General features: G+C 38.4%; 1 long non-coding RNA gene across 3 annotated transcripts in view; it reads right to left on the bottom strand.

The window, feature by feature from the left end:
- LOC134810872 (uncharacterized) overlaps positions 1–24,003 on the bottom strand; it is a 62,276-nt gene that overhangs the window by 17,893 nt on the left and 20,380 nt on the right. For all 3 annotated transcript variants that reach the window (XR_010159575.1, XR_010159574.1, XR_010159577.1), the window contains exon 4: positions 7,631–7,737. This is a non-coding gene — a long non-coding RNA (uncharacterized LOC134810872). The remainder of the gene's footprint in view (positions 1–7,630; positions 7,738–24,003) is intronic.

The raw sequence follows: 24,003 nt of genomic DNA, 5'->3' as shown, positions 1-24,003 counted from the left end.
TTCAACATGCTAGTTCCCATGGTGAATACACAAAACAGACACATAGCAAAGTTTGATAGCAGACAGACTCTAATAAATACCAGAGAATTTGGAGAAGGGAACAATTAATTGTGCCTGAAGAATCTCATAAAGACTTCTTGGAAGAAATGTCATTTAAACTGCAGAGTAAGGGAAGAGAAGGATTTCAGCAGGTGCCTGCAGAAAAAGGCCTTTTTGTTTTGCATTGCAGGTAGACCATGAAACTAGATAATGCCTCCTGCTGTGTACATCTCCAGTAATATCAATACCTCTGTACAGTCATAATCATTTTAACATCTCTATTCTGTCACATGATAGATGTATCTGAATGTATCTTCTTTAGGTGGATGGAGGCACGATCTGAGTCTGCCAAGTTACCATTTTGCAATGCAACTCATGTAAGAGTGATCTGTTTATTAAATGTTGATGACAGAGCAAAGCAATGATTACCTCAATGACACTCTCAACTTTTTTATTTTATTTTTTGAGATGGAGTCTCACTCTTGTCTCACCCAGGCTAGAGAGCGGTGGTGTGATCTTGGCTCACTGCAACCTCTGCCCTCCAAGTTCAAGCGATTCTCCTGCCTCAGCCTCCTGAGTAGCTGGGATTACAGGCGCCTGCCGCTGCGCTCAGCGAATTTTTTTTTTTTTTTTGTATTTTTAGCAGAGATGGGGTTTCACCATCTTGGCCAGGCTGGTCTTGAACTCCTGGCCTCATGATCCACCTGCCTCAGCCTCCCAAAGTGCTGGGATTACAGGCGTGAGCCACAGCGCCCGGCCGACACTCTCGACTTTTCACACAAAGAAGGGTTTGGGTTACTTCTTGCATTATTGTGTGTCTATGTTAAGTAATGCCTGACTAAAGGTGGAAAGACATCCTCCCTATGACTCATGTGACATCAATGGTCAGGCTCAATAAAACTCTCTGGTCAGCTGTCATCCATGCCTTCTAGAAGAGCTGAAGGTGGAAAATTTAACAGTTGACATTCGAGGTTAGCCTACAGGGCTTAGACACCTCAGACATGCAAGAATCACCTAGAAGAACAGGTAAAAGGGTAGATAATTATCCTATCATTGAACCCAACTTTTAAATGTTCATCTGTTACACATATATGGATATATTTTTATGTGAAATATCAAATTAATCAAAACGATAACAAATTTAGACCAAGAAAAACTTGGGGAGTGGAAGACAGATGTAGGTCTTAAAGGTAGACTAAAACAGGCTGGGCCCAGTGGCTCATGCCTATAATCCCAGCACTTTGGGAGGCAGAGGTGGGTGGATCACCCGAGGTCAGGAGTTTGAGACCAGCCTGGCCAACATGGTGAAACCCCGCCTTTACTAAAAATACAAAAATTAGCCAGGCATGGTGGCACATACCTGTAGTCCCAGCTACTCGGGAGGCTGAGGCACAAGAAGCGCTTGAACCTGGGAGGTGGAGGTTGCAGTGAACCGAGATCACACCATTGCACTGCAGCCTGGGCAACAGAGCAAGACACTGTTGCCAACAACAGCAACAACAAAAAAAAGTACACTAAAACAAGGAAAGATCTCAACTAGTTTTTGATTTGAAGAATATTAAGAAATGTAATTTAAAATTTTCTGTATTTCAATAAAAATTACAAAACCCATGTACCTCCATATTAAGTCTATAATCACTAAGAAAATCACTCTGTTTTAATGCCCTGTGAAAACAAATAATCAAATCATTTCACAGGAAGTTCTCAACCTTCTATGGGAGGAAAAAAACCTTTTTTCTAAATTATAATTCAGGGGCCTATGTGAAGATTCTCATGGTGTCACACTTCATTGAAATTTTGAGGGGATGCGCCTGCAACAATGGGAAGAGAACTCGCATTTTAGAGCACCAATTATTGGCAAGGCATTTTAAGTTTTCAATCTTACCTTACTGAATCCTCATCAATACCTTTAAAATAGAGTGACACACTTAGAATATTATCATTTTGTTATTAATACTGCTACTGACCATAGAGTAAAACACATTCAATTTTTTGTTTTTTAGTCAATGTTTAAAGAGGAAATTAAGCCAAAATTGTCCCCATAAAACCACTTAAATCACATTTTAATGTCTATAAATGGACACTTAGGAGCTCCAAGCAAGCATTTATTAACTTTTTTGTTGTTGTTGTTGTTTTGTTGTTTTTGTTTTTTTTAAGACAGAGTCTTGCTCTATGGCCCAGACTGGAGTGCAGTGGTGCAATGTCAGCTCACTGCAACCACCATTTCCTAGGTTCAAGTGATTCTCCTGCCTCAACCTCCTGAGTAGCTGGGACTACAGACATGCACCACCATGCCTGGCTAATTTTTGTATTTCTGCTGGAAACAGGGTTTCACCATGCTGGCCAGCCTGGTCTCGAGCTCCTGACCTCAAGTGATCCACCTGCCTCGACCTCCCAAAGTGCTGGGATCACAGGGGTGAGCCACCAGGAGTGCCCGGCCCATTTATTAACTTTATCTCTCTGCTTTTGGTCTAGAGGCTTCTTTCTCTGTTGAAAATCTCTCCCTCTCCATCTTCCTCCCTCTTCCCTTCCCCATTTCTTCTCCCCTTCTTCCTCTCTTTCCCTCTCAATAGTTGCTTTTAGGTAAGTTAAGTGTGCACCTGAAGCAAGTGCATTATCATTTACTAAGCATCTTCTATGTGCCAGGAACTGTGCCAAATTATTTCAATGTGTATTATTTCTTATGCATAAAGAAGCTTGAAAAGTATAAAACTTTGTCCCTATTTTACATAATAAGACATAAAGCTCACTCACAGAGGTCAAAGTTTGCACAAGATCCCAAAAGTGATGAAGTCCCAACCCATGTTTTTCTGAGCACTAAACAATGCTATATATTCTAAAATATGGTACGATACCTCCTAGTCAAATTTGTTGGTGTGGTGACAAATATTGAGTCAAGTCCTATTCACACCCTGCAGAATCTTAGAGTTCTGCTAAAATTTTAAATGTGAAATTTCTTCAAACCTCAAATAAACAAAACCTGCAATTTGGATATTCTGCCATTAGGTGGTAGAAGGCCTTCAATCATTACTTTGTGGTCTAAATGGCAATTACTATACAGTCCATATGTTTGAGAGTCTCCATCACTTACTAACAATATATCTTACACGTTTTTTAACCACTGCAAGCCCTGACTTCTCAGTTTGAAATCAAATAATATCAGTATTGACTTCATAAATTGGTTCTGAGAATTAAATAAAATAATAGGATACAAAGACATTCAATGTGTATTAACCAGCTGGAATTCTTTATCTTTTCCCTTAATCCAGTATCTTACATAGTTTTTCATCCTATTCTTTAACAGCAGGGACACACTTCAGCCCTTTCTAGTCCTGTGATACACTACATCTTGTTTGCCAGCCCATAAAATCCAGCCCCTTCCAGCCAATTCTCACATTTTGCTGTTCACATTCCAATTTTTAAATTGTATTATGTATATACAAGTGTGATATGTATTTGTCATAATATCTGAACAGTATCATATTTATGAAGATTGCATTTTAGAGGAACTTCTAAAGAAATACTCAGGATACCAGTAGGCATCGGATGTTTACTGCATATCTTTACCAAGTACTTTGCCTGTAAGTTTATTTGATCATCATAACAACCTTATGAAGCTGAATCATAATAATATCTTCCCAATATCATTGGCATTTTACATATGAGAAAATTGAGCTTAGAGGGCACAACTAAAGACATGTAGTTAATAAAGGACCAGCTCAGATTCAAATCAGCAGATCAACTACATACACAGCCCAGGCTCTTAACCATTATATCAGCGATGATGAACCTTAACTGTGCATCATGGCAACTTGAGGAGCAATTCTAAAAGCACTGGAACTTCCCCCAAGCCTACAGAATCAGAATCTCAGCAGCTTCCATTCCACAGGGTTATGCAGAGAGGCTTGTGACCAGTTGTGTGGCACTTTTCGGCCTCCCACTAATAACAACCTAGAGGAAAATTCTGTACTTTTCTCACTAATCCTGAAATTGTCTTTCCCTTGAAATAAATTCTAAATTTGCAGGGAGTTTGTACTCAATCTTCATGTTAACCCATCATCAAAGCACCTCTTGCTGCTTATCTGACAGAAACGAGCCTCACTCCTCTCTCACTGTTAGAAGAGGAATAACTGCCAGGGAGCAAGATAAATAAACAGTTTCTTTTCTGCGGTTTCCTGTTCCTAATTCTACTGCATCTTTTTCTGCTATTCTGCCCTTTCACCACTTGAAAGAAGTAAAACTGGGAGGAAAATGATAGAGCAACATAATCCCATTGAGACCCTACTACAGCCAGGGGCTGAGTACTTGGAAGGCAATAAAATAATTCTACACTTTTACCTTAAAGAAATGTCAAGCGGCCTTTCACAATTCAAATCTCTAGCTGGATATAGCTTCCTGAAATTAATTTGCAGATGACAGTTGTTAAAATTAGCCAGTGGGTTCAGCCAGTTTGCTTTACCAGTGCTCAGTAGCCAGTGCCTTTTCTGTCTTAGTTATGAAGTTGTTAAACAGTATTTCTGCTCTCAGTGAATTGAAGGATTGAGGGCCTGGCCCTGCCTCAACACACGCTGTCAAATGTTCTTTGGCCAATGTGCTTATTTTCTCTGGACTCTCAAATTTATCATCTGTAAAATTTAAGGATCATACTAGATGACTTCTAAAGTCAATTCATTTCCAAAAATACTGTGATGATTTTATCACCTTATTAAAATATTAACAGTTTTTAATTATTTCCCCTTCAAGTGCTTGCACCAGAATAGAAGGGAGAGGTGTTCATTTGTCAGAGTTCTTCATGGAAAACACCTGGAATTTTAGATTATCATGAATTCAGTTAGTAAGTGCTGAAAAGCACAAGGTATTCTAGGCTACATTATAATAAATGGCAATCATTAAAAAGTCAGGAAACAACAGATGCTGGAGAGGATGTGGAGAAATAGGAACGCTTCTACACTGTTGGTGGGAATGTAAATTAGTTCAACCATTGTGGAAAACAGTGTGTGATTCCTCAAGGATCTAGAAGCAGAAATACCATTTGACCCAGCAATCCCATTACTGAGTATATACCCAAACGATTATAAATAATCCTATTATAAACACACGTGCACACGTATGTTTATTGCAACACTGTTCACAATAGCAAAGACTTGGAACCAACCCAAATGCCCACCAATGATAGACTGGATAAAGAAAATGTGGCACACATACACCATGGAATACTATGCAGCCATAAAAAAGGATGAGTTCATGTCCTTTGCAGGGACATGGATGAAGCTGGAAACCATCATTCTCAGCTAACTAACACTGTAACAGAAAACCAAACACCGCATGTTCTCACTCATAAGTGGGAGTTGAACAATGAGAACACATGGACACAGGGAGGGGAATATCACACACCAGGGCCTGTCGGCGGGTGGAGGGCTAGGGGAGGGATAGTACTGGGAGAAATATCTAATGTAGATGACGGGTTGATCGGTGCAGCAAACCACCATGGCATGTGTATACCTATGTTACAAACCTGCACATTCTGCACATGTATCCCAGAACTTAAAGTATAATTAAAAAACAAAAACATGATAAAAGAAGTATGGCTTGTATATTAAAGGAGGTGAGAGATCCATTCTACTTTTTATTATTCAGATCACATTTAGATGCATTTTCAGTTCTGCCAAGTATTCCATAGGAAAAACATTGGCAATCTAGAAGACATCAAAAGAGCAGCAAAAAAGACAAATCCCTCAACCATTACATATGAGGAATAGCTGAAGAAGCTTGGAATATTTGAATTGAAAAATCAGCATGCCACATATATGAATAGTCTCCATGTGAAATTCAGTTTATTCAATGATGTTCCAGAAAGCAGAACCAAATGCAAAGGTTGGAAGTTACAGAGAAGCAGTTTTAAGTTTGATTTTAAAAAGAAGAATATTCTACAGTAAGAGTTATTAAAAATAAAATGGATTTCCTTGAAAAGTAAATAATTCAATATTACTGACCATATACAAGCAGAGGTTGTATGTCAACTATCATGGGTCTTATCAAGTGGGTTTCTACATTTGAACCAAGCTCAATTAATGGACATCTATATTTCCCAACAAGTCAAGACTCTCTGAAAGAAAAAGTGCACTACCTCCCCAGCTACAGCTAAGCCAAAAGGATAACTAGGTCAATTCTTTAGCTGAACTGAAGAAAGTACATGGTAGGTAGAAAAACATTTTTCCTCTTTATTCTGACGAGTTTGTAATGAATATTCCCTCAATCAGAAAAGATAAAGCCAAACCATTAATTTATTTCTAGTTCAAAATTTCGCAAAACAATATCCATGAAAGGAAGATCATTGTGCATTTCCGCCATCAATCACTGCTTCTTTTCCATGATTACATGTAATGTGGCCTTTACTCTTATAAATTTTACATTTTTCATCAGTGATCACTGATGTAGAGTTAAATCAATATAAGGTGATCTTACATTTTTGTAATAAAATTGAGATCCTTTAAAAGCAAGAATTACTGTTCTAAAAAGCTACCCTATAAGCCAGATTCTCTGACATGATATTTCAAGAACAATCTGTAAGACTGTGGAAAAACAAAGGTCAATCTGAATATTTACATTAAATTAAGCAGAAAGTGAAAACAAATGACCATCTGCTAAAGAAATGGATGTTCTGTAATCATTTATACTGGCTTTTAAGACATTGAATGCAATTTGGCCTCCAGTTAGCCAAAGAATTCCAGATCATATCAAAATCTCTTTTATGCAGCTTAAAAACATTCTGCTGGCTCTCAGGATATTATGGGCACTTGCGCTTTTACGTCAAACCAAGGGCCACCCCAACAGTCACCTGAGCCTTGGCAGCTAATGAACTCACCCATGTTTGTGAATCATAGCTTCTAAATGACAGAGACAAAAGCTGACATGCTTTCAGAACATAAATTAAGAATAAAAATGCTCTTTTCTGCAGTTAATAAGGCTACGAGAGAAAAATGTTTCTCCCTTGTAGAGCAGAAAGATTTTAAATGATGAGCGAAAGCACATATTGGATTCTGGTTTTAAGCACCTCTGGGTCAGTGGTTGACAGTAGAGACTAGACCTGCTGGAGAAGAAAGGAAGATCCTGTAACCAAATTCTCTGGTTTTTCTTCAAGGAGCTATTAATACTGAGTGCTTTAGGTGCTTCAGGTAGAAGTTAGTCAAGGCAAAAACACCAACCAGGGAAAGAGAAAGTAAAACTCTATTTTTTAAAATGTGTTGGCACTGGATCCCAGTAAAGCTTTATGAAAGAAAGTCACTTTCATTAATCCTAATAACTCTAACAAGATATATGGAGTGTGTCCGTGTTCTCCCAACATAGTGAATAGGAAGATTGTCTCAACATTCCCACTTTATTCTCAGACTCTCATCTTTGGGTATCTTCTATCTCTCCCTTAAAGCCTATTTACAGCACAGGGCGTGGTAAGTGAGTTCACACCAAGGCCATAAGCAATAATTCCAGATCATATCAAAATCTCTTTCATGTCATTAGAAAACATTTTTATTGTTGTCAGGATGCTATGGGTGCTAGGGTGTTGGCTGACAACCATCCCCAGGATACTCACATTTTAACAGATTCGGGACCTTAGTTCTCAGGCTCTTCTGTAGCATGCTGGAATCATCCTGAGGGAGGTAGAAAAGGCCGTTCCAAAAATCCTAAAATTCCTGTAACCTGTAGACATGTACAATTACATTGGGTCAAATAATATCTTGGGTCATTCATAGATAGATAGACACATGGATACATAGATACATAGAGGATAGATAGATAGATAGATAGATAGATAGATAGATAGATTTTAAACAATATATAATTGAAACAAAAAAGTCCTAAAGTTCAAACCATACCTAGAAATCTCCATGAATTCCTAGCTTCGAAATAACAGCAGCTACTGACATTTCCCTGATGTGGTTTTTGCAATGCCCACCCTGAAACAGGCATGAATAAATATGCTTCATTGACTTCTAGCATCGTGAGAGTTCCCCATGAAAAGCTGCACCTGGAGTTCCCCCACCGCATCTGAGTTTGGGACATGCTACAGCCTTTGGAGCCTCAATGATCATAAGTGTCTTATTAACATGGCCATTAATTCATCAATTCAGAAAATATTTATTGAGTACCACCAGGTTTTACTGCTGGGAATGAATGAAACAGGGTCCCTTTCCTCAAAAAGCTGCTGTCTAAACTCCAGTCAAATAACTTTTTCCTTTAGTCATACTGTGATGGCAAACTCAAAAGTATAACACATGTAGGAGTTTGAACCGAACTTTACTGCTTTTTTTTTTTTCAAATCTGTGTGTTCCAGAACTTGCAGGGTTTGCTAGTTTTGTTATATAATATCATGCAACGTAAATACCAATATAGCATATGGACAACCATTTTGGAACTAATGTTTATGCTTAAAGCTAAGATTCAGCTCTGAGTTTTAAGGATCTTCCCACAAATGGAAGAGAAACCCCAAATTCTCAAGAAGTAAATTTAGTGGTCTCAAGTTACGGATGATATGTCTGCTGCTCTCTGTTCAGAACACTCATTTAGAATCAGAAAAGAAAATCTTAATTTCAAAAATTTTCCTTGTCTTTGGATGTCTAAAAGTCAGTCAGCTATTGATTTTTTTTCCCCTATACGTATAAGGCTAATGAAAATTCATAAATACGAGTACAAATCTATGTCATTCCTTGGGGTGGAGGGGAGGTTTTGGAAACATTACAGTGCCTTGGCGAGAAACCACTGAGCCAGGATGGGATTGTGTGGGCCCAGGACCATGGCTCTGGTTGCAAATATTAGGCATACACCCAATATTTAAATAGATGAGTTATCAAGTTAGAAAGCCAAAAGAAAGGTTCTCTTTTTGTGACTTGGTTGTGTTTCTCAGTAAATGTATTGTGGGAGTCCTATATGATAGTTTTGAGATATTACTTGATTTCCTAATTATATTATTATTCTAGAAATAATATCTTAACTGTCATGTATATTGAAGCAATTCATTCAAATTCACTTTAAATTTGGGAAGGGCTTCTACTGCTCAATTCTATATCTTACAATTATTATTTGAGCACACTGGAAGTCTCAATTTAGGCTTCTGTTCTAGAAAGAACTTGAAGCATGTGAGTGATTTGTCATTTGTAGTCACAGGAAAAAATGTTTAAGTGTCTACAGTGTTTGTTAATGACTTACTAGTTTATGGGTATTTAGAAACATGTTTTATGGCTTACACAATAAAGAAAGGTCCACAGTTTGATATTTCAAAAGCAATGTAAGTATTGAAATACAATTCCTGTTTAACTATATGTGGTTAATCTGCAGACCAATTTTACCAGCCCTTAAGTTAAAACCACCCACATTCTGTAATTGAGACATGCCGATACCTTGGGTGGTCACTTAAATGTTGATACTTCTTACATTATGCCGCACTATTCCTTTTGATTTTTTCTTCTAGTTTCAGAATTCTCAACTTGAGCTCCCAAGCAGCACCACATGAAGTTACTTTACTATGATTATAAAAAGAAAGGGTAAAGCGTGCACTATTTTCATTCCCATTGCAATCATTGTCCCATGAATAGATTCTTGATCTGACATTTTCTATTCTTATTGCAATCTTTGTCACAAGAATAAGTTTTTTTCTTTTTTTAAAAAAATGTTTCATCCATGCTGTGAAAGCCAGCAGCAAAGTCTACTGCTTTGACCTTTTTAATGTTCTCCCATTTGATTGGGCAACGATTTCTCTTCTTTTCTTTTAACAGCATTGGTAACTTAGGAGAAAGAGGTAGAATAGCTAGTCAGTCAAAACGAGACCATATGAAAGGTTAAAACAGAATAGTTTATTGCCTTTCATAGATAACACTAGCCATTGAGATTCTCATATCTTGTTCTTGTGACAAAAAATGGCAAAGAAACAGAAAATGGCACAACATGAATCCATTCTCATAACAACAATTGTAACAAGAATGAAAACTAGTACAAACAACCTATTCCTCTTCTAATCTTATACTTGGAAACTTGTTGCTCTATGTGACTGTAGTTGCAGTTTTCCTCAGCCAACTACAATTCCTTTTTCAATTAATTAGTTAATTTAAATGAATTCAACTTTACGAAAATATCAACCACAGATGGATCGTAATCACTTGTATATTTCCATTCATCACTCATAATTATATACATTGCTCTCTATAGAAATTATTCCCATGTAAAGTACTAAATACATTTGACAATAAAATGCTTCAGATTTGTTTGGTAGTTTTTTCTTTTAATCTCAGAATAAAACATTTGACAATAAAGCACATAACTGAGTTTGAATCAGTTTGGGAAAAATTATTGACCAGTTGGTTTAATTTTTTTGGCATTACACATAGATTGTGAAGGGTAGAAGCGAGCTGACACTTTGATTAATTTAATTGGTGTGGACAGCCAATGCTGGCCATTACTCTAGATGGCTGGGGAAGGCTGTGGGGTAGACGTTGAGGTCTGGATGACACATACTGCCTTTCTGGTCAATCATGTATACTGTCAACTCTTACCTTTATTTTTAATATTTATACATAACGTGCTAGTGAACAAGTCATCTAAAGACATTATGTTTTAAGGCGATACACCCAGCTCTCAAAATAATTTCAAAAAAACATTTTATCTATATATATTTTTTAATCAGAATTAAGCTGAAGTTTTAAGCAAACATTGAATGTATTATATATTTGGCATCATATAGATGGCTGCATTAGTTTCATGCACCTAGTATGTGTTCAATAAATTTTGGTTGAATAAACCAATAAATGACAGCTCAAATTTCTGTCTTATGTAGCTACCCATGGATTGAATGTCTGGTGTTATGTCTAATTTTTAGGTGGTTTCTTAATGGAAATCCTGGAGAATAATGAGAAAGCTCAGAAAAGACACTACTAACAAGGGAAATCCTACCAGCCCAATGGGGACGGCTTTGTTAGTAGGAGATTAAGATAAATTGCACACCCTGAGCATTTAATCCAAGCAATCACTGGCTGAATCTAGCAGGCAAAACACTCTAGAACAAGCTGATCTTTGCTTTGATAAATTCAGGGGATGGCCAATATTTGGCCCCTTAATGATCATAAAATGCCGAATTTCTGTTTCCACATGGTGGGCACTCAAAGAGAGTTGTTAAATTGAACAATTGTTAAGGTAGAAGTTTATAAATACGCCTTTTTGAAATTAGTGATTTAAGGGCAACATAAAAGTTTAACACTTAATTCATGTTGTTGCTTTAAAAATACTGTGAGATGAAACTTCAGGACAGAATTAAGAGTATTCTATGGAAGACAGCCATAAAGATGGTCAAAGCTATTGCCATAACCTGACAGATGAGAAACAAGAAAAATCTTCTGTACTAGAGAGGGGTCAAGTGAAATCTTTACAGCTGTTTTGTAATCACTTGGGGTATAGGGTTCTTTTCAAAGGCTATAATAAAATTAGTCACTTATTGTAGTTGACTGGTGTCAGAGTTAATATCCTTCAGACATTACAGAATCTGTGTCCTAGGAGCTGTTTCAGTCCATCACTTTTCTTGCTCTTCTTGAAACATATATTCTTTTTTGAAGCATTCTACTCCTTCCTGTGTTATATTTTGAAAATCCCGTGTGAATATTTTAGTACTTTTACTATAAGAAGACTTACTTCTTATAGCTTTGCTTCATTAAATGAAAAAGTAAACTGGCTTGGAGTACTTTGGTTTTCTGAGTTTGAATTTCTGTTTTAAAAAAGCAGAAACAAGAATATACAACTTCATTTACTAAAACAGAAATGAATACAGTTTGTACAAACACAGGCTCCATTTTGGAGGTTCCCTTCAAGTAAAAAGGAATCAAAGCAAACCAGAAGGAAAGCAAGGGTAAAAGTTACATAATCAGAGCAAGAGCAGGAGCATTCTAGAATCAAAGGCCCTACCATCTATGGGGTGAACCTCACAAGATTAGTGATGAGATGATGAAAGACCAGGTCCCACTGGACTGAGAGAGCTTTGTGTGAATGGTGTTGCAAAGGTGTTGTTGCCATTCTGTGTGTATTCTTTTGTTTGTGCCTCAGTTTCCCTTCTATTCCTGTGACGCCCTTCCCCCTTCTTCTTGGCCTGGATAACTTCTTTGGGGTTCACAGGACATGGCCTACATGTTGCCCTATTGAGGAACCCTTTCCTGATTCTTCACAGCTTCAGGCTGGATACCCTTCCTGGGGATTCCATAGGACTTTGTATTGTAATTAATTGCTTCTCTGCTTCTCTCATTCCTACCAGGTTTGTTCTTCCATGAGAGCAGGAACACACCTTTCTATGGAGGGCACCTGACTCAGTGCTCATCACAGAGTATGTACCCAGCAAATATGTATGAAAGAACAAATGAACTCAGGAGAGAAAGAACTTCTAATGCAAGCAGGATCTCTTTGGTTACCAATGACTAAGAACTGTGCAATAGAAAATACTAGCCCTGAAGTTAAGAAGATGGCCCACTCAAAAGATCTGATCACACCAAACACCCAAAAGAGGATGCAGGTTGGTTGAGCAAAGATTTAGGGTTGGTACGAATTTTCTAGTTATATCAGAACCTATCTCTAACCTTTAGCGTTTGTTCTAGTACAACACATTGAATACTACCCTCTTTATGGAGAATGGGCTCAGCAAGTTTTAACAAATCCTTTTGTCATTTTCAAAAATACCTGATTTCAAACACATCCTTAGTGTTATGATAAAATGTCTTATAATGAGAAAGACCTCATCTAATTATCATAGTTAAGATTCCTATATGTGGGAAAACCACAAAAGCATCCGTTTAAAGAAAGGTATGTGAGTATACTGGCTGTTACAGTTATTCTCATTCAAAACCATCCTCAGGGGTTTCTAAGTCTTGACAGGACAGTTTTGTTTTCCAAGTAGACGGTGCTTAGAAAAACTATGCATGAGGTAAAATTGTATGGAACTATTCACCCCCAAAATGCACTACTGATATAACTATTCTTGCATTGTTTTTGAACTATTTTCCCCATTTTTGAGCTATTTTCACAACTTCTTATGCATCCAAAATTTTTTCCAAATAAAAACTTTTTAGAAATACACCTTTGTGGTGAAACAATTATCCTACGTGTACAGATTAGGTAACTAGAGAAGTTATCCGGTTTCCTCAAGGTCATCATGCTGGAACAGGGCAGAAGGGGGGCTGAAATCCAGATCTGCTCACTGTCTCCCAAGATCATGCTTTTCCCATTTTAGCACACAACTTCCTTAAATCAGCTGAGTGTCCTCTAAGTATTTAATCAAATACTCATTGGACGCTTTCAGAAGCTTTAACCTTTTTCATGTTTTCTGTCAAATGGAATATGTCCCTTTACCAATACCAATACCACACACACACATACACACACATTCTCTCTAATACACATGTGTACACACACATATATACACTCCCAAACACGTGTGCACATACACGTGTTGGCACACACACACCTACTTTCATCTCCACCTTCACTGCCACCACTTCATGTAACCAGTGTCTATGAATGACTTAAAAGGAGAGATCTAGAACCAGAGGAAGTCAAAGTTGGCAATAAGAACTCTTTGGTGTGATTTTGGTTGAACAACCACACTCGCAGCTATGGTCGTGGCAAGATTTACATATTTGGAACTGAAATTGGCATAACAGTGGTGGGGAGAAAAACTGAGACTGAAGAAGGGTTTTTTTTTTAGCAGTATGCAGTTCAGAAATGTGTTCTTCCATATGTTCTTTAGGTTAGGCCAATTTTTTCACTTTTAAGTTTAAAAATTATTCTATTTTTTTCCCTACCTCACAAGCTTAAGTAATTATCCTTTATAAAATTATATAATTTCCAAATTTTCCATGACAAAGTCAGACACCAAGTTTTCTCCGTACTTAGGACATTTCTATTTAGAAGAAGCATCTCCTGGGTCTGATACACCAGGAGACCAGTCCTCAATGTGTTCAGTGGTAATTGTTAACAGTCTCAAATCATTGATCATTGTTCTATCAGAATGAGGCTTTGACAACGGAGAGAAACCACTTGGCAATGACAGTATACCTGCTTGATTATTTTTGCTTCCATATTCTCTTCTTCCAATCTCTACCTGAGGTCACAGAAGAATGTTCTAATTACATTAGAAAGTATTGACAATGCCCTTATACTTTACACAGCCTTTTTTTCCTTCAAAGTGTCCAATGTACTTTTTCCTTTATGTAATTTGTCTAGGGAGACATAAAACCTTTGTATTCTGGAGATGAAAAATGAGAAAAAGAGATGCTGTCAGCCACCTAAGACAACATGGTTAGAGTCAGTAATAATACGAGAGAGAGAGTCAAGTATTAAACATTAGACTGCTATTGCTGAATATGACAATGAGACCATCGCATTATGCTTACGTACCTCTTTATTTCTACTCCAGTATATCATACTCTGATTAGGAAGCATTCCAAAAGATCATCCCCTGATGTCTGTTATGACTGAATTGTATCCCCCAAAATTCATATGTTGACACCTTAACCCCCAATGTGACTGTATTTGGAGACAGAAGCTTGAAAGAGGTAACTAGGGTTAAATGAGGTCATGGGATGGAGCTCTATTCCGGTAGTACTGGTGTCCTTATAAAAAGAGAAAGAAACACCAGAGACATACATGTGCACAAAAAAAAGGGCTATGTGATCACACACAGGAAGGCAGCCATCTGCAAGCCAAGGAGACAGGCCTTAGGAGAAACCAACCCTGCTGCCACCTTAATCTTGGACTTCTAGCCTCCTGAACTGTGGGAAAATAAATTTCTGTTGCTTAACACATTCAGTCCTTGGTATTTTGTTATGGGAGCCCTAGCAAACTAGTACAATATTCATGATTCTGCTGGAACCTAATATAGCATATTTGACTTTACTAACTTCAATGAATATTTGCTGTGCACTCAAAAGTTTCCCTGTCCTTTCAATCAACACATGTTAAGAACTCTTGGTGTAAGTGACATGTAGGATAACTTGGTTGGATAAGGTCTCATCCTTGCCCCATAGAGTTTTGAAGTCTGATAGAAAAAGCAAAAGTAAAATACATGAAGGAATTATTAAAATCTCTAAAATGGTTGTTCACACAGACTCACAAGACAGTGAAATTCTGTGATACAAATTTAGCATGTTCAGAGAAAGAAGGGCTCAGTAAGACAAGTCTCTTAATGTGGATTAACACAAATGGGGGCAACTTGTTCTGCAAAGGGCCACTTAAAAAACATTTTAGGCTCTTTGGGCCATGTGGTCTTTGTTGCAACTCTTCAACTCTGCCATTAAAAGCAGCCACGACAATACATAAGGGAATGAGTGTCATGTATTCCAATAAGGCTTTATTTTTGGACATTGAAATTCAAATTTTACATAACTGTCACATGTAATGAAATACTCTTCTCCTCTTGATTTATTTTAACCATTCAAAAATGTGAAAACCATTCTAAGCTCACAGGCCATACACAAATTAAGGGTAGGGTCAGATTTGCTCCACAGGCCATGATTTACTGACCCCTAGTATAACTCATTGCATTTCAAAATGGTTTCAGCGACAGATTTCTTTGTTCAAATGAAACTTGGCAATGAAGCACAATGAAGACAATGAATAAATTAACATGAGGAGGGAGAATGAAGCACCCAGTTTGGCTGTAACTGCACTTCCAGAGAAGCTCTGGAGCAACACTGATACAGTGGTTTAGGGATCAGAAAACCAGGCTTTTGTTCTGGTTCCCTTATGATTTGTAAAGACTTCATCAATTATTTAAATACAACACACTACCTTTTCCTGAATTTCAAAAGGAACATCTTTGACCACTTTTGCTCAAAACTTCTATTTTTTATGATGAGTATCAATAATTGATTCATGCAGTAGATTCTTATACCTGAGCTTTGGTTTAAAGCATGCTAGGGACAGCCAGCAAAGTGGAGTGCCCTTCCTCATCTCTGCTTATGTGACCCCTCTCCCTTTGAATGCCCTCCATTCTGAGGATGGATAGGCAAAGGGACAGGCTCCTCAGTGGCAGCCTTGGAGACATGATTTCTGAAGCCAAGCAGAATGGAAAATATTTGCCAAGACACTAGAACAAGAAAGTATTATTCCAGGAGAAAACAAGTACATTGTAGCTTAAGAAAGAAATGGAATTTGGGGAACTGAGAAAAATGAAACAATCAGTTTAGGATGCTATATATAGTAGGCTGCAATGACAAATAGGGTTGGATGGGTTGATGGGGATGGATCCTGGCAGGTCAAGAAAAGGAGACTGCTAGGTTTACATTTGATGTAATCAGGAGACAGAGGTGATAGCATGGCATGATCTAGTGATCAAGCAGCAGAAGGAGAGGCAATGTGGCAAAAAGTTTAAGAGTTCAGACTCTGAAACTATACTGCCTGGGTCAAGTCCCAGATTTTTCATTTGCTGGATGTGAGTTTGGGCAAATTATTTCCCATCTCAGTGTTTCTGTTTCCTCAAAAATATAAATAACAATAATATATCCTTCTTTGGTTCTTATGAGAATTAAATTGTTAACACTTATAAAATAACATGGAATAGTCCCTGAAATATAGTACCTGCTCAATAAAAGTTAGGCTATTGCTATTATATGCCAATGATTACACACACATACACACACACACACACACACACACACATAGCTTCTCTCAGATAGATATTTAGCAGGCAGTGTTACTATGGGAATGACAATAGGATTGGAAAGGATGCAGTCAAAAGAAATTTCAAAGAATTATCCTTTTGACTCAATGATAGATTGAAGAAAGCGATGCAATAAAAGATGGATCTAAAGTTTTATGCCTAGAAAACTAGGAAAAATGTGGTGGTGTTAACAAATGGAGCAGTTCTGAAAGAGATTTGTGAAGGAAGAGTTCTGTGGTTTCAGGTATCCTTTTTGAAGCGTTGAGAAATTCTTTAAAGATCATTCAAAGACATGAGATTGGAGTTTGTGCCAAAGTTTGGGCCACTGAAAACCATGGTTGAACTGTAAGAGGATATCCAATTATTAAGTCAAGGAAGGAAGCTAGAAGGGAATGGAGGCCTAAACCTTATAAGAATGGCCAGAATTCGGAAATGGAAACAGAAAAAAAAGCCATGAAAGCAAACAAGAAGAGATCTGTCCAGAGAGGTGGTGGACAAACAGAAAGCTGTTGCATGTTGGAAGCCAGTGACAAGAAAATTTAAGGAAGAAGGAGATTTGATCAGTGAAGCAGTATCTATTGTGATAATATTAAAAAGAACGAGAACAAAAAAGACAACGCTGAATTTTTAAAGAAGAAAGTAACTGGATATCTTTAAAGCAACAGATCAAATAAATTTGTCAGGATAAAAATCATATTGCAGAAGGTCAACAGAGAATAGTGTAGGAAAGAAGAGTTAATGAAGATGGACAATTCAGTCCACTTTAAATAAATTAGAAATAGTAAGTAATTAGACAAGATGCTACCATTGAAGTTTCCCTACCTACTTCATAAGCGCAGTCAGTAGGAAAGGTGTTGACAGCCTCACAGGATGACTAGACCATGGTGCCATTTTAAGAGACTGTCCATCGTCTCCCATTATTAATCCATTCCTTCCTTAATACTAGAACTCTGATTTTCAGTAAGCATACTGTCAGGCAGACATACAGCTGCCTTTCCCATCTTCCTGTGTATCTAATTGCAGCCATGGGACTCAGTTCTGGCTACTGATATGTAATCAGTGTGATGTTGTACTTCCAAGATGTCTTCTTAATAGAAAGGGTGCAAATCCCAAGCATGCCATTTGCCTGTTCTTCCACCCTGAGACAGATGGACTGCCTAGACATTCCAAAGTCATCTTGGAGCTCCTCAGGTGGGTGGAGTAGTGAAAGGAAGGAGCCTGGCTCCCTGATGCCATAACATCACTGGCATATACATTTCAACTTCCTTAATGTGAGAGAGAAATGAGTTTTCATCCTGTTTAAGCATGCATTATTTGAGCTATTTCTATTATCGGCCAAACCTAATCCTAACATTTAATCAATGATACTCAGGATGCTCCAGGGATGAGATAAAACAAATGGATAAAATAAACAGATTCACATAGCAATCTGAGCCTAATCCAGGCCCTTCTCTGTTTATAAATTAGAAGCAATATACATTCTGAAAAACCGGAGGAGACAGAAAGAATCTCTAGTGGTAGGGCCCTTCGCCCAAGTGAGAGGCACACTCAAAAGAGGTGATTAAGAGAATGCAATGAAGATATTATTTATCTAACAATGCAGGGTTAAGCAAAGCCAACAGCACTAATGAAGCACCTTGGAACTAGCAAAGTGGGAAGCTGTGGGCACTCTCAGGCCTAAAGGCAGAGGTGGGAGCAGTTACTTCCAGTAACTGCTCCCACCTCTGCCTTCTAACCATCAGGCACTTGACAGAAGCTCTCACCTTCAGGAGGGATATGCAGCAACTAGGTCCTGTTGGGGAGGGAGGCAAGGCAATGAGTACCCCGAGATCTCCTTATGCTCACTTGTCTCCTGCTGGGGCCTCCCATTGGCAAATCCAACCAGAAGCAAAGAGCAGGGAGCCTGTTAACGCCAGTTCATAAGGTTCAGCCTAGCGAGGCACCAAGCAGGGAGAAGAAGTAGAACTGGAGGGGGAAAAGGAAAATATCCAGTTCAGGCATGATTCGAAGTGTGAAAATGGTGTGAAGACAGCTATGACAGAGAAAACTGAACGATATACAATGAGCAAATACATTGTTTGGAGCAGAACCAATGAATAGGGAACGAGACAAAGGGAAGGACCCAGTATATTTAGCAGAGTCAACAAGAAAATGGTTCTGTCCCTGAAGATTCAAAAAGTCAGATGATCATCTTAGCTAGTTGTTTCTAAACCATTCCCCTTCTACTTACGGGATCCATAGTAACAAGCGTCGACACTCAAAGTACAGAAAATATTTATCCTTCTAATAATGCATTTTAAATATCAAAGCCTGGGTGTCTCTGAATTTAAACCAGTCCTCTTTTTTCCTTTTTGTATCCAAAGGAAACCATATATATTATCTACTATAGAGATATATTGAGATACATTTACATCATTTAGGGAGAGGAAGCTCCTTCTCATCACCATCCATGACTTGGAAAAAAAGAGGTTAAAATCGACAGACTCGGACTTCTCGTGTGGATACACATAGCACACTATTTCCTCACTTCCAAATAAATGTATTGACTGCCCACTGTGTATTTGGTGTTGCTCCATATTAAGTTATTATTAAACTTGGCAGAATCAGATGTAATAGAGTAATAAATATTTATAATTTTAAAGAAGATTATCTGAAAAAAGACTCAATAACCCTGAAGTTGGAGATTATAGTAATGGAAGCCAAATGTGGTAATCTTGCACATCAATAGCAAATGAAATCAAAACAACAACAAAATAACACCATATGTTATCTCTTTACTTCCAACATCTCTAGACCCTTGATATATGTTGCCTGAAGCAGAGCCACTCCTAGATTGTGTGGGGCTTTGTGTAATATTTGTCAGTGGGGACCCTGTCTATATAGATAACTTGATTTTTAAAAGGCACTGCAAAATTCATGGGCCCATATGAGGCACAGTCACCCCTGGATGGGGAATTTCAAATCTCTTTATTGCAGGAAAAGGTAGCAATGGCAGGACTTTCTAGAATACGCTTGTATTGAAACAATCTTGTTCTTACCTTTGCAGTTCCCAAGCACCATTAATGCAGTGCTGGTTACATCACTGCTAATGAACTGCATCATCCATTGTGTCCGGCACTCTAGTTGCCAATGACACTCTCAGTGGTTGTTACCCTGCTTCTTTGATACTGACCCCAAATGCAAGTCTTATCCAGAACACGTAGGAAAATGGCAATGCTGATTCATTTTCTGTTCCTATTACATTTACCTTTCAGAATTTTCTAAGATCAACTTCGAGCAACACATCCTCCAAAGTATGAGCTTTAGGCTACACTCACGGCATTCCTAAAATGAGATGTCTTTCGGTGTTTACCCCACCAGGCCACCAGCAGGAGGAACATGCACAGAGTGAGAAAAGCAATCAATCCACCCCCACACGGCCTAAGTAAGATGCACCTGGAAGGGCAATGTCACCATAGCCACTGCAGACAAGAGCAGCCAGCGAACTGAAGGGCCCTAGGGAGTTGGGTCTGGAAGGCCCTCAGAGAAAACAGAGGGCTGCCTGACACACAGTGTGCAGTCTTCAAAGGACAGGGCAACCGCCCTGCATGCGTTCTGTACCACCATGGGGGCTGTGGCCAACCCAGGAACCTCCCTCTCCCCTACACATGGCTCAAGCCCAAGTAAGAGCCCTGTGTCCTATTTAAATGAGTTACTTAAAATCAGCCTATTAGTCCCAATCTGGTGGCCCAATCTCCTGTGATCCAGGGAGCCGAGCGGATTGCCAGGCCACCCATCTAGAAACAGGGCCAGCCAAGGCACCCACCACTGGCCTGTGGTGTAGAGGGTTGAAGATCTCCTGGCAGAGGAGAAATTCAGCCAGGAACCCAGAGGGTCTGGTCCACTCTGGGGCCACCCTGTTATTCTGCAGAGATGGTGCTGTGGGACCCGCCCCTGCCCTCCCCTTTGGGACAAGAAGTTCCAGGAAGACATTCCAAACTCAGGCCTGGGGCAGGACCCTGCTTGCCCAGGTCTAACTGTGGGCGGGTCTGAAGCAGGTAAAGAATAAGTCTAGAACTAAACTCACAATAAACTCTTCTAGACATAGAAATGAGGGCACTTAAAGTGACTGTTTTTCCTAAACTTCTATGCACCCATTCATCCTAATGACCCTTTGAGAAACAAACACACTGGTTTGGGTGTTCCAGCAAAATCAAATCACATCTTCAAATTGAAGTTTCAGCACAATAAGCATAACTGTGGGAAAATCCATTCAATCTTCTCATTTAGAAATTCCCTCTTTGTCTTTCTAATGGCAACTTCCAGTGATGCTTCCACTGAATAACTGTACGCTTTAATGAAACACACACACACACACAGACCCCTAAACAATGTTCTACACTTGTACGCTTGATCTTAGCCAAAAAGCCGAGAGGTAATCTCCACATTTGTAAAGGGAAAAAAGAAAAAGAAAAAAAGCATCCAGGTGTAAGAACCTACGTAAAATTCCAGGGTGGAGTTATGCAGGCTGAACTTCTCAGGCAAGCTAGAGCCTCAGATCTCATTGAATAGGAACACTTAGCCGACTTGTTGAGCTAATCTACTACATGTAACCCTTAGTAAAGCAAAGTGAATGTGAGACTCATATCTCTAATATAAAGCATGGTACTTATACACAAATAAAAACATGTAGAACTGGGGCAATTATCTGTGTAAATAGAAGGGAAGCGCTATGGGAGGAACAAGTGGAGATTGACTATTTACACCCCTCAGTTTCACCCAATGATTACTCAGTTCTCCAGTGTGCTGTGAAAATGCAGTTTGAAATTAGTTATGGGCTGAGTAAATAGCTTTACCAATCTAGCCTCTGCAGAAATCCTAATATGCAGACATGACAAAATTGAAACTATTTGGGGAAGAGTTACAATGTGGGACTAGCTGTTGCTTAAGAATAGACAATTATGAGGCTGTGTCCTGGTCAGGAATGAAGCGCTGTATGATGGAGTTGAAAGGCCACTCATGGTAGACTTTAAATTGAGTTTACAACCAACTGGACTGCATACGGTTTTGCACTTTAATCAAGATCTCTTTACATTCCCTGCTTCTCATAGAAGGTCTTATGGGAAAATAGCGGAATGCAAGCCCAGAATATTTCATCAGCTGTTTTGTGCCAGACTGAATTTCTTCAGTTTATATTTAGAATACTTAGGTTGGCAAGAAGCACTGAAAAACATACACTGAAGTAGTTCTTGTATAAATTACAGTACATCAGTGTCACACAAATCACCAAAACTAAGAAATCCTAAGAATTTTATTTATAAGTTATACTTTTAAAAATAAAGAAAATGAAAACACTGAGAAACACAGAAGAATTTTCATGGTTGACTTCTCCCCTCTTTAAATTGACAAGAGATAAAAAGGCATCTCATTTTTTTAACTAATTAAAAAAATTAAAATGTGTCCATCTGTTTTTGCTGTATGGGTTGATTGCTTTTCTTTTCAGGATTTCTTCCTAGACTGAAAAAATAAAAATAAAAAAACCCTTTGTTTTCTAAGTAGGAATGTAGCCCTTTAAGACATATTTTTTCATCACACTCCATGAAAGGGGATATCATAGCCTCCCTTATTTATTGGCAAATAGTCCTATATTTCATTTATGCTTTCAAGTGTTTCATTGGCAATCTGTGACAAACTGTAAAATTTGCCACCTCTCCCCAGAACAGCTTATGAAATCTGTTAGCTCTCTGTGTAATTTACATGAACCTTAATTATGAATCAGTGTTTCGTTATGAATAGAGGTGTTTGTCGTTAATGCCTTCACCGCTCAGTAAGCAACACCGCTATCGCCAAAAACAGTGTTCCTCTCCCACAGCACTTCCTTTTGGATGGCCACTTCTGTGGTTACAGACATTTTACTCAATCTGATGGTCAAGTTATAGGGAAATGATGCATGATCTAGGGACTTTTTACATTGCAAATAAGCAAGGATATTCTTACTGGAAAAATGAAAATCTCCTGAGACTGTTGGTGACTGACACTATATTTTATCTACACACTGAAACAACACACTTATCAAATGAAAGAGAAGAAGAAAAATTACAAGAGATTTGATCTCTTTTATAGCTTCTAATAGTAAAATACACTGTATGATTAATGAACCTGTCAGTTGTAATGGGAAGAATATGTAACAAGTAACTGTGCATTACTCGTTTGTGATTTTATCTTTTATAAATTCAGCCATGTGTAGTGTGATAAGATTAACTCTTTACAATTTTAAGGTAATGCTATAAAGTAAGTTGAAAACTGAGTCTGTTCTATTTTTGCCTTTCTGCCAATTGTTAATGTGACTTTTAAGAACACATTTCCGTCAATCGATAATTACTCAATTAGCAGCTTATTAAGTTTATATGTCAATAAATTTCATTACCAGGTGTTTGATGAAGGGGAAAAATGCTCTGGCATTCTTAGTGTATGCAACAGCTCCATGAGAAAAAATTATTTTTTAAATATGTTCTTTGCTAGATTTATTAGCCTATATAATATTCATAGAATTCAAGCCTAGACATACAACTACCATTACTCAGAAATATATGCACGGCTTAAGTTAGCAAGCATAGGTAGTGAGAATATCATCTTAGCATCAGATTTATTATAAAGAAAGAAAGAAAAAGAAATTTTTTTAAAAAGGAAGGAAAGGAGGAAGGGAGAGAGGGAGAGGGGAGAGGAAGAAAGGAGGAAGGGAGAAAAGATAGGGAGGGAGGCTGAGCACAGTGGCTCACGCCTGTAATCCCAACACTTTGGAAGGCCGAGGCAGGCAGATCACCTGAGGTCACGAGTTCAAGACCAGCCTGACCAACCTGGAGAAACCCTGTCTCTACTAAAAATACAAAATTAGCCGGGCGTGGTGGCAGGTGCCTGTAATCCTAGCTACTCGGGAGGCTGAGGCAGGAGAATCGCCTGAACCCGGGAAGTAGAGGTTGCAATGAGCCAAGATTGCACCATTGCACTCCTGCCTGGGTAACAGAGTGAGACTCCGTGTCAAAAAAAAAGAAAGGGAGGGAAAGAAGGCAGAAAAGAAGGGGAGGGAAGGGCAAGGGAGGAAAGGGAAGAGAGGAATGGTTAGAGAAGGAAAGAGGTAGTAAGGGAATAAAGACAAGCTCTAGCGGCAGTAGAATGCTCTGAGGAAAGGGGTTGAGAGAAGCGGTAGGTAAGAACAGTGTTATAATTGAGTCTCCATCTGCCTCTTTGCCTGAACTTACTGAGATGGAGCAAAGTATTCTCAATTACATCCTCTATGAAAA

This window comes from Pan troglodytes, chromosome 7 (genome assembly GCF_028858775.2).
Source record: "Pan troglodytes isolate AG18354 chromosome 7, NHGRI_mPanTro3-v2.0_pri, whole genome shotgun sequence".
NCBI classification, from domain to species: Eukaryota; Metazoa; Chordata; class Mammalia; order Primates; family Hominidae; genus Pan; species Pan troglodytes.
Note: the sequence above shows the minus strand (reverse complement) of the source record. Positions and strands in the feature narration are given on the sequence as shown.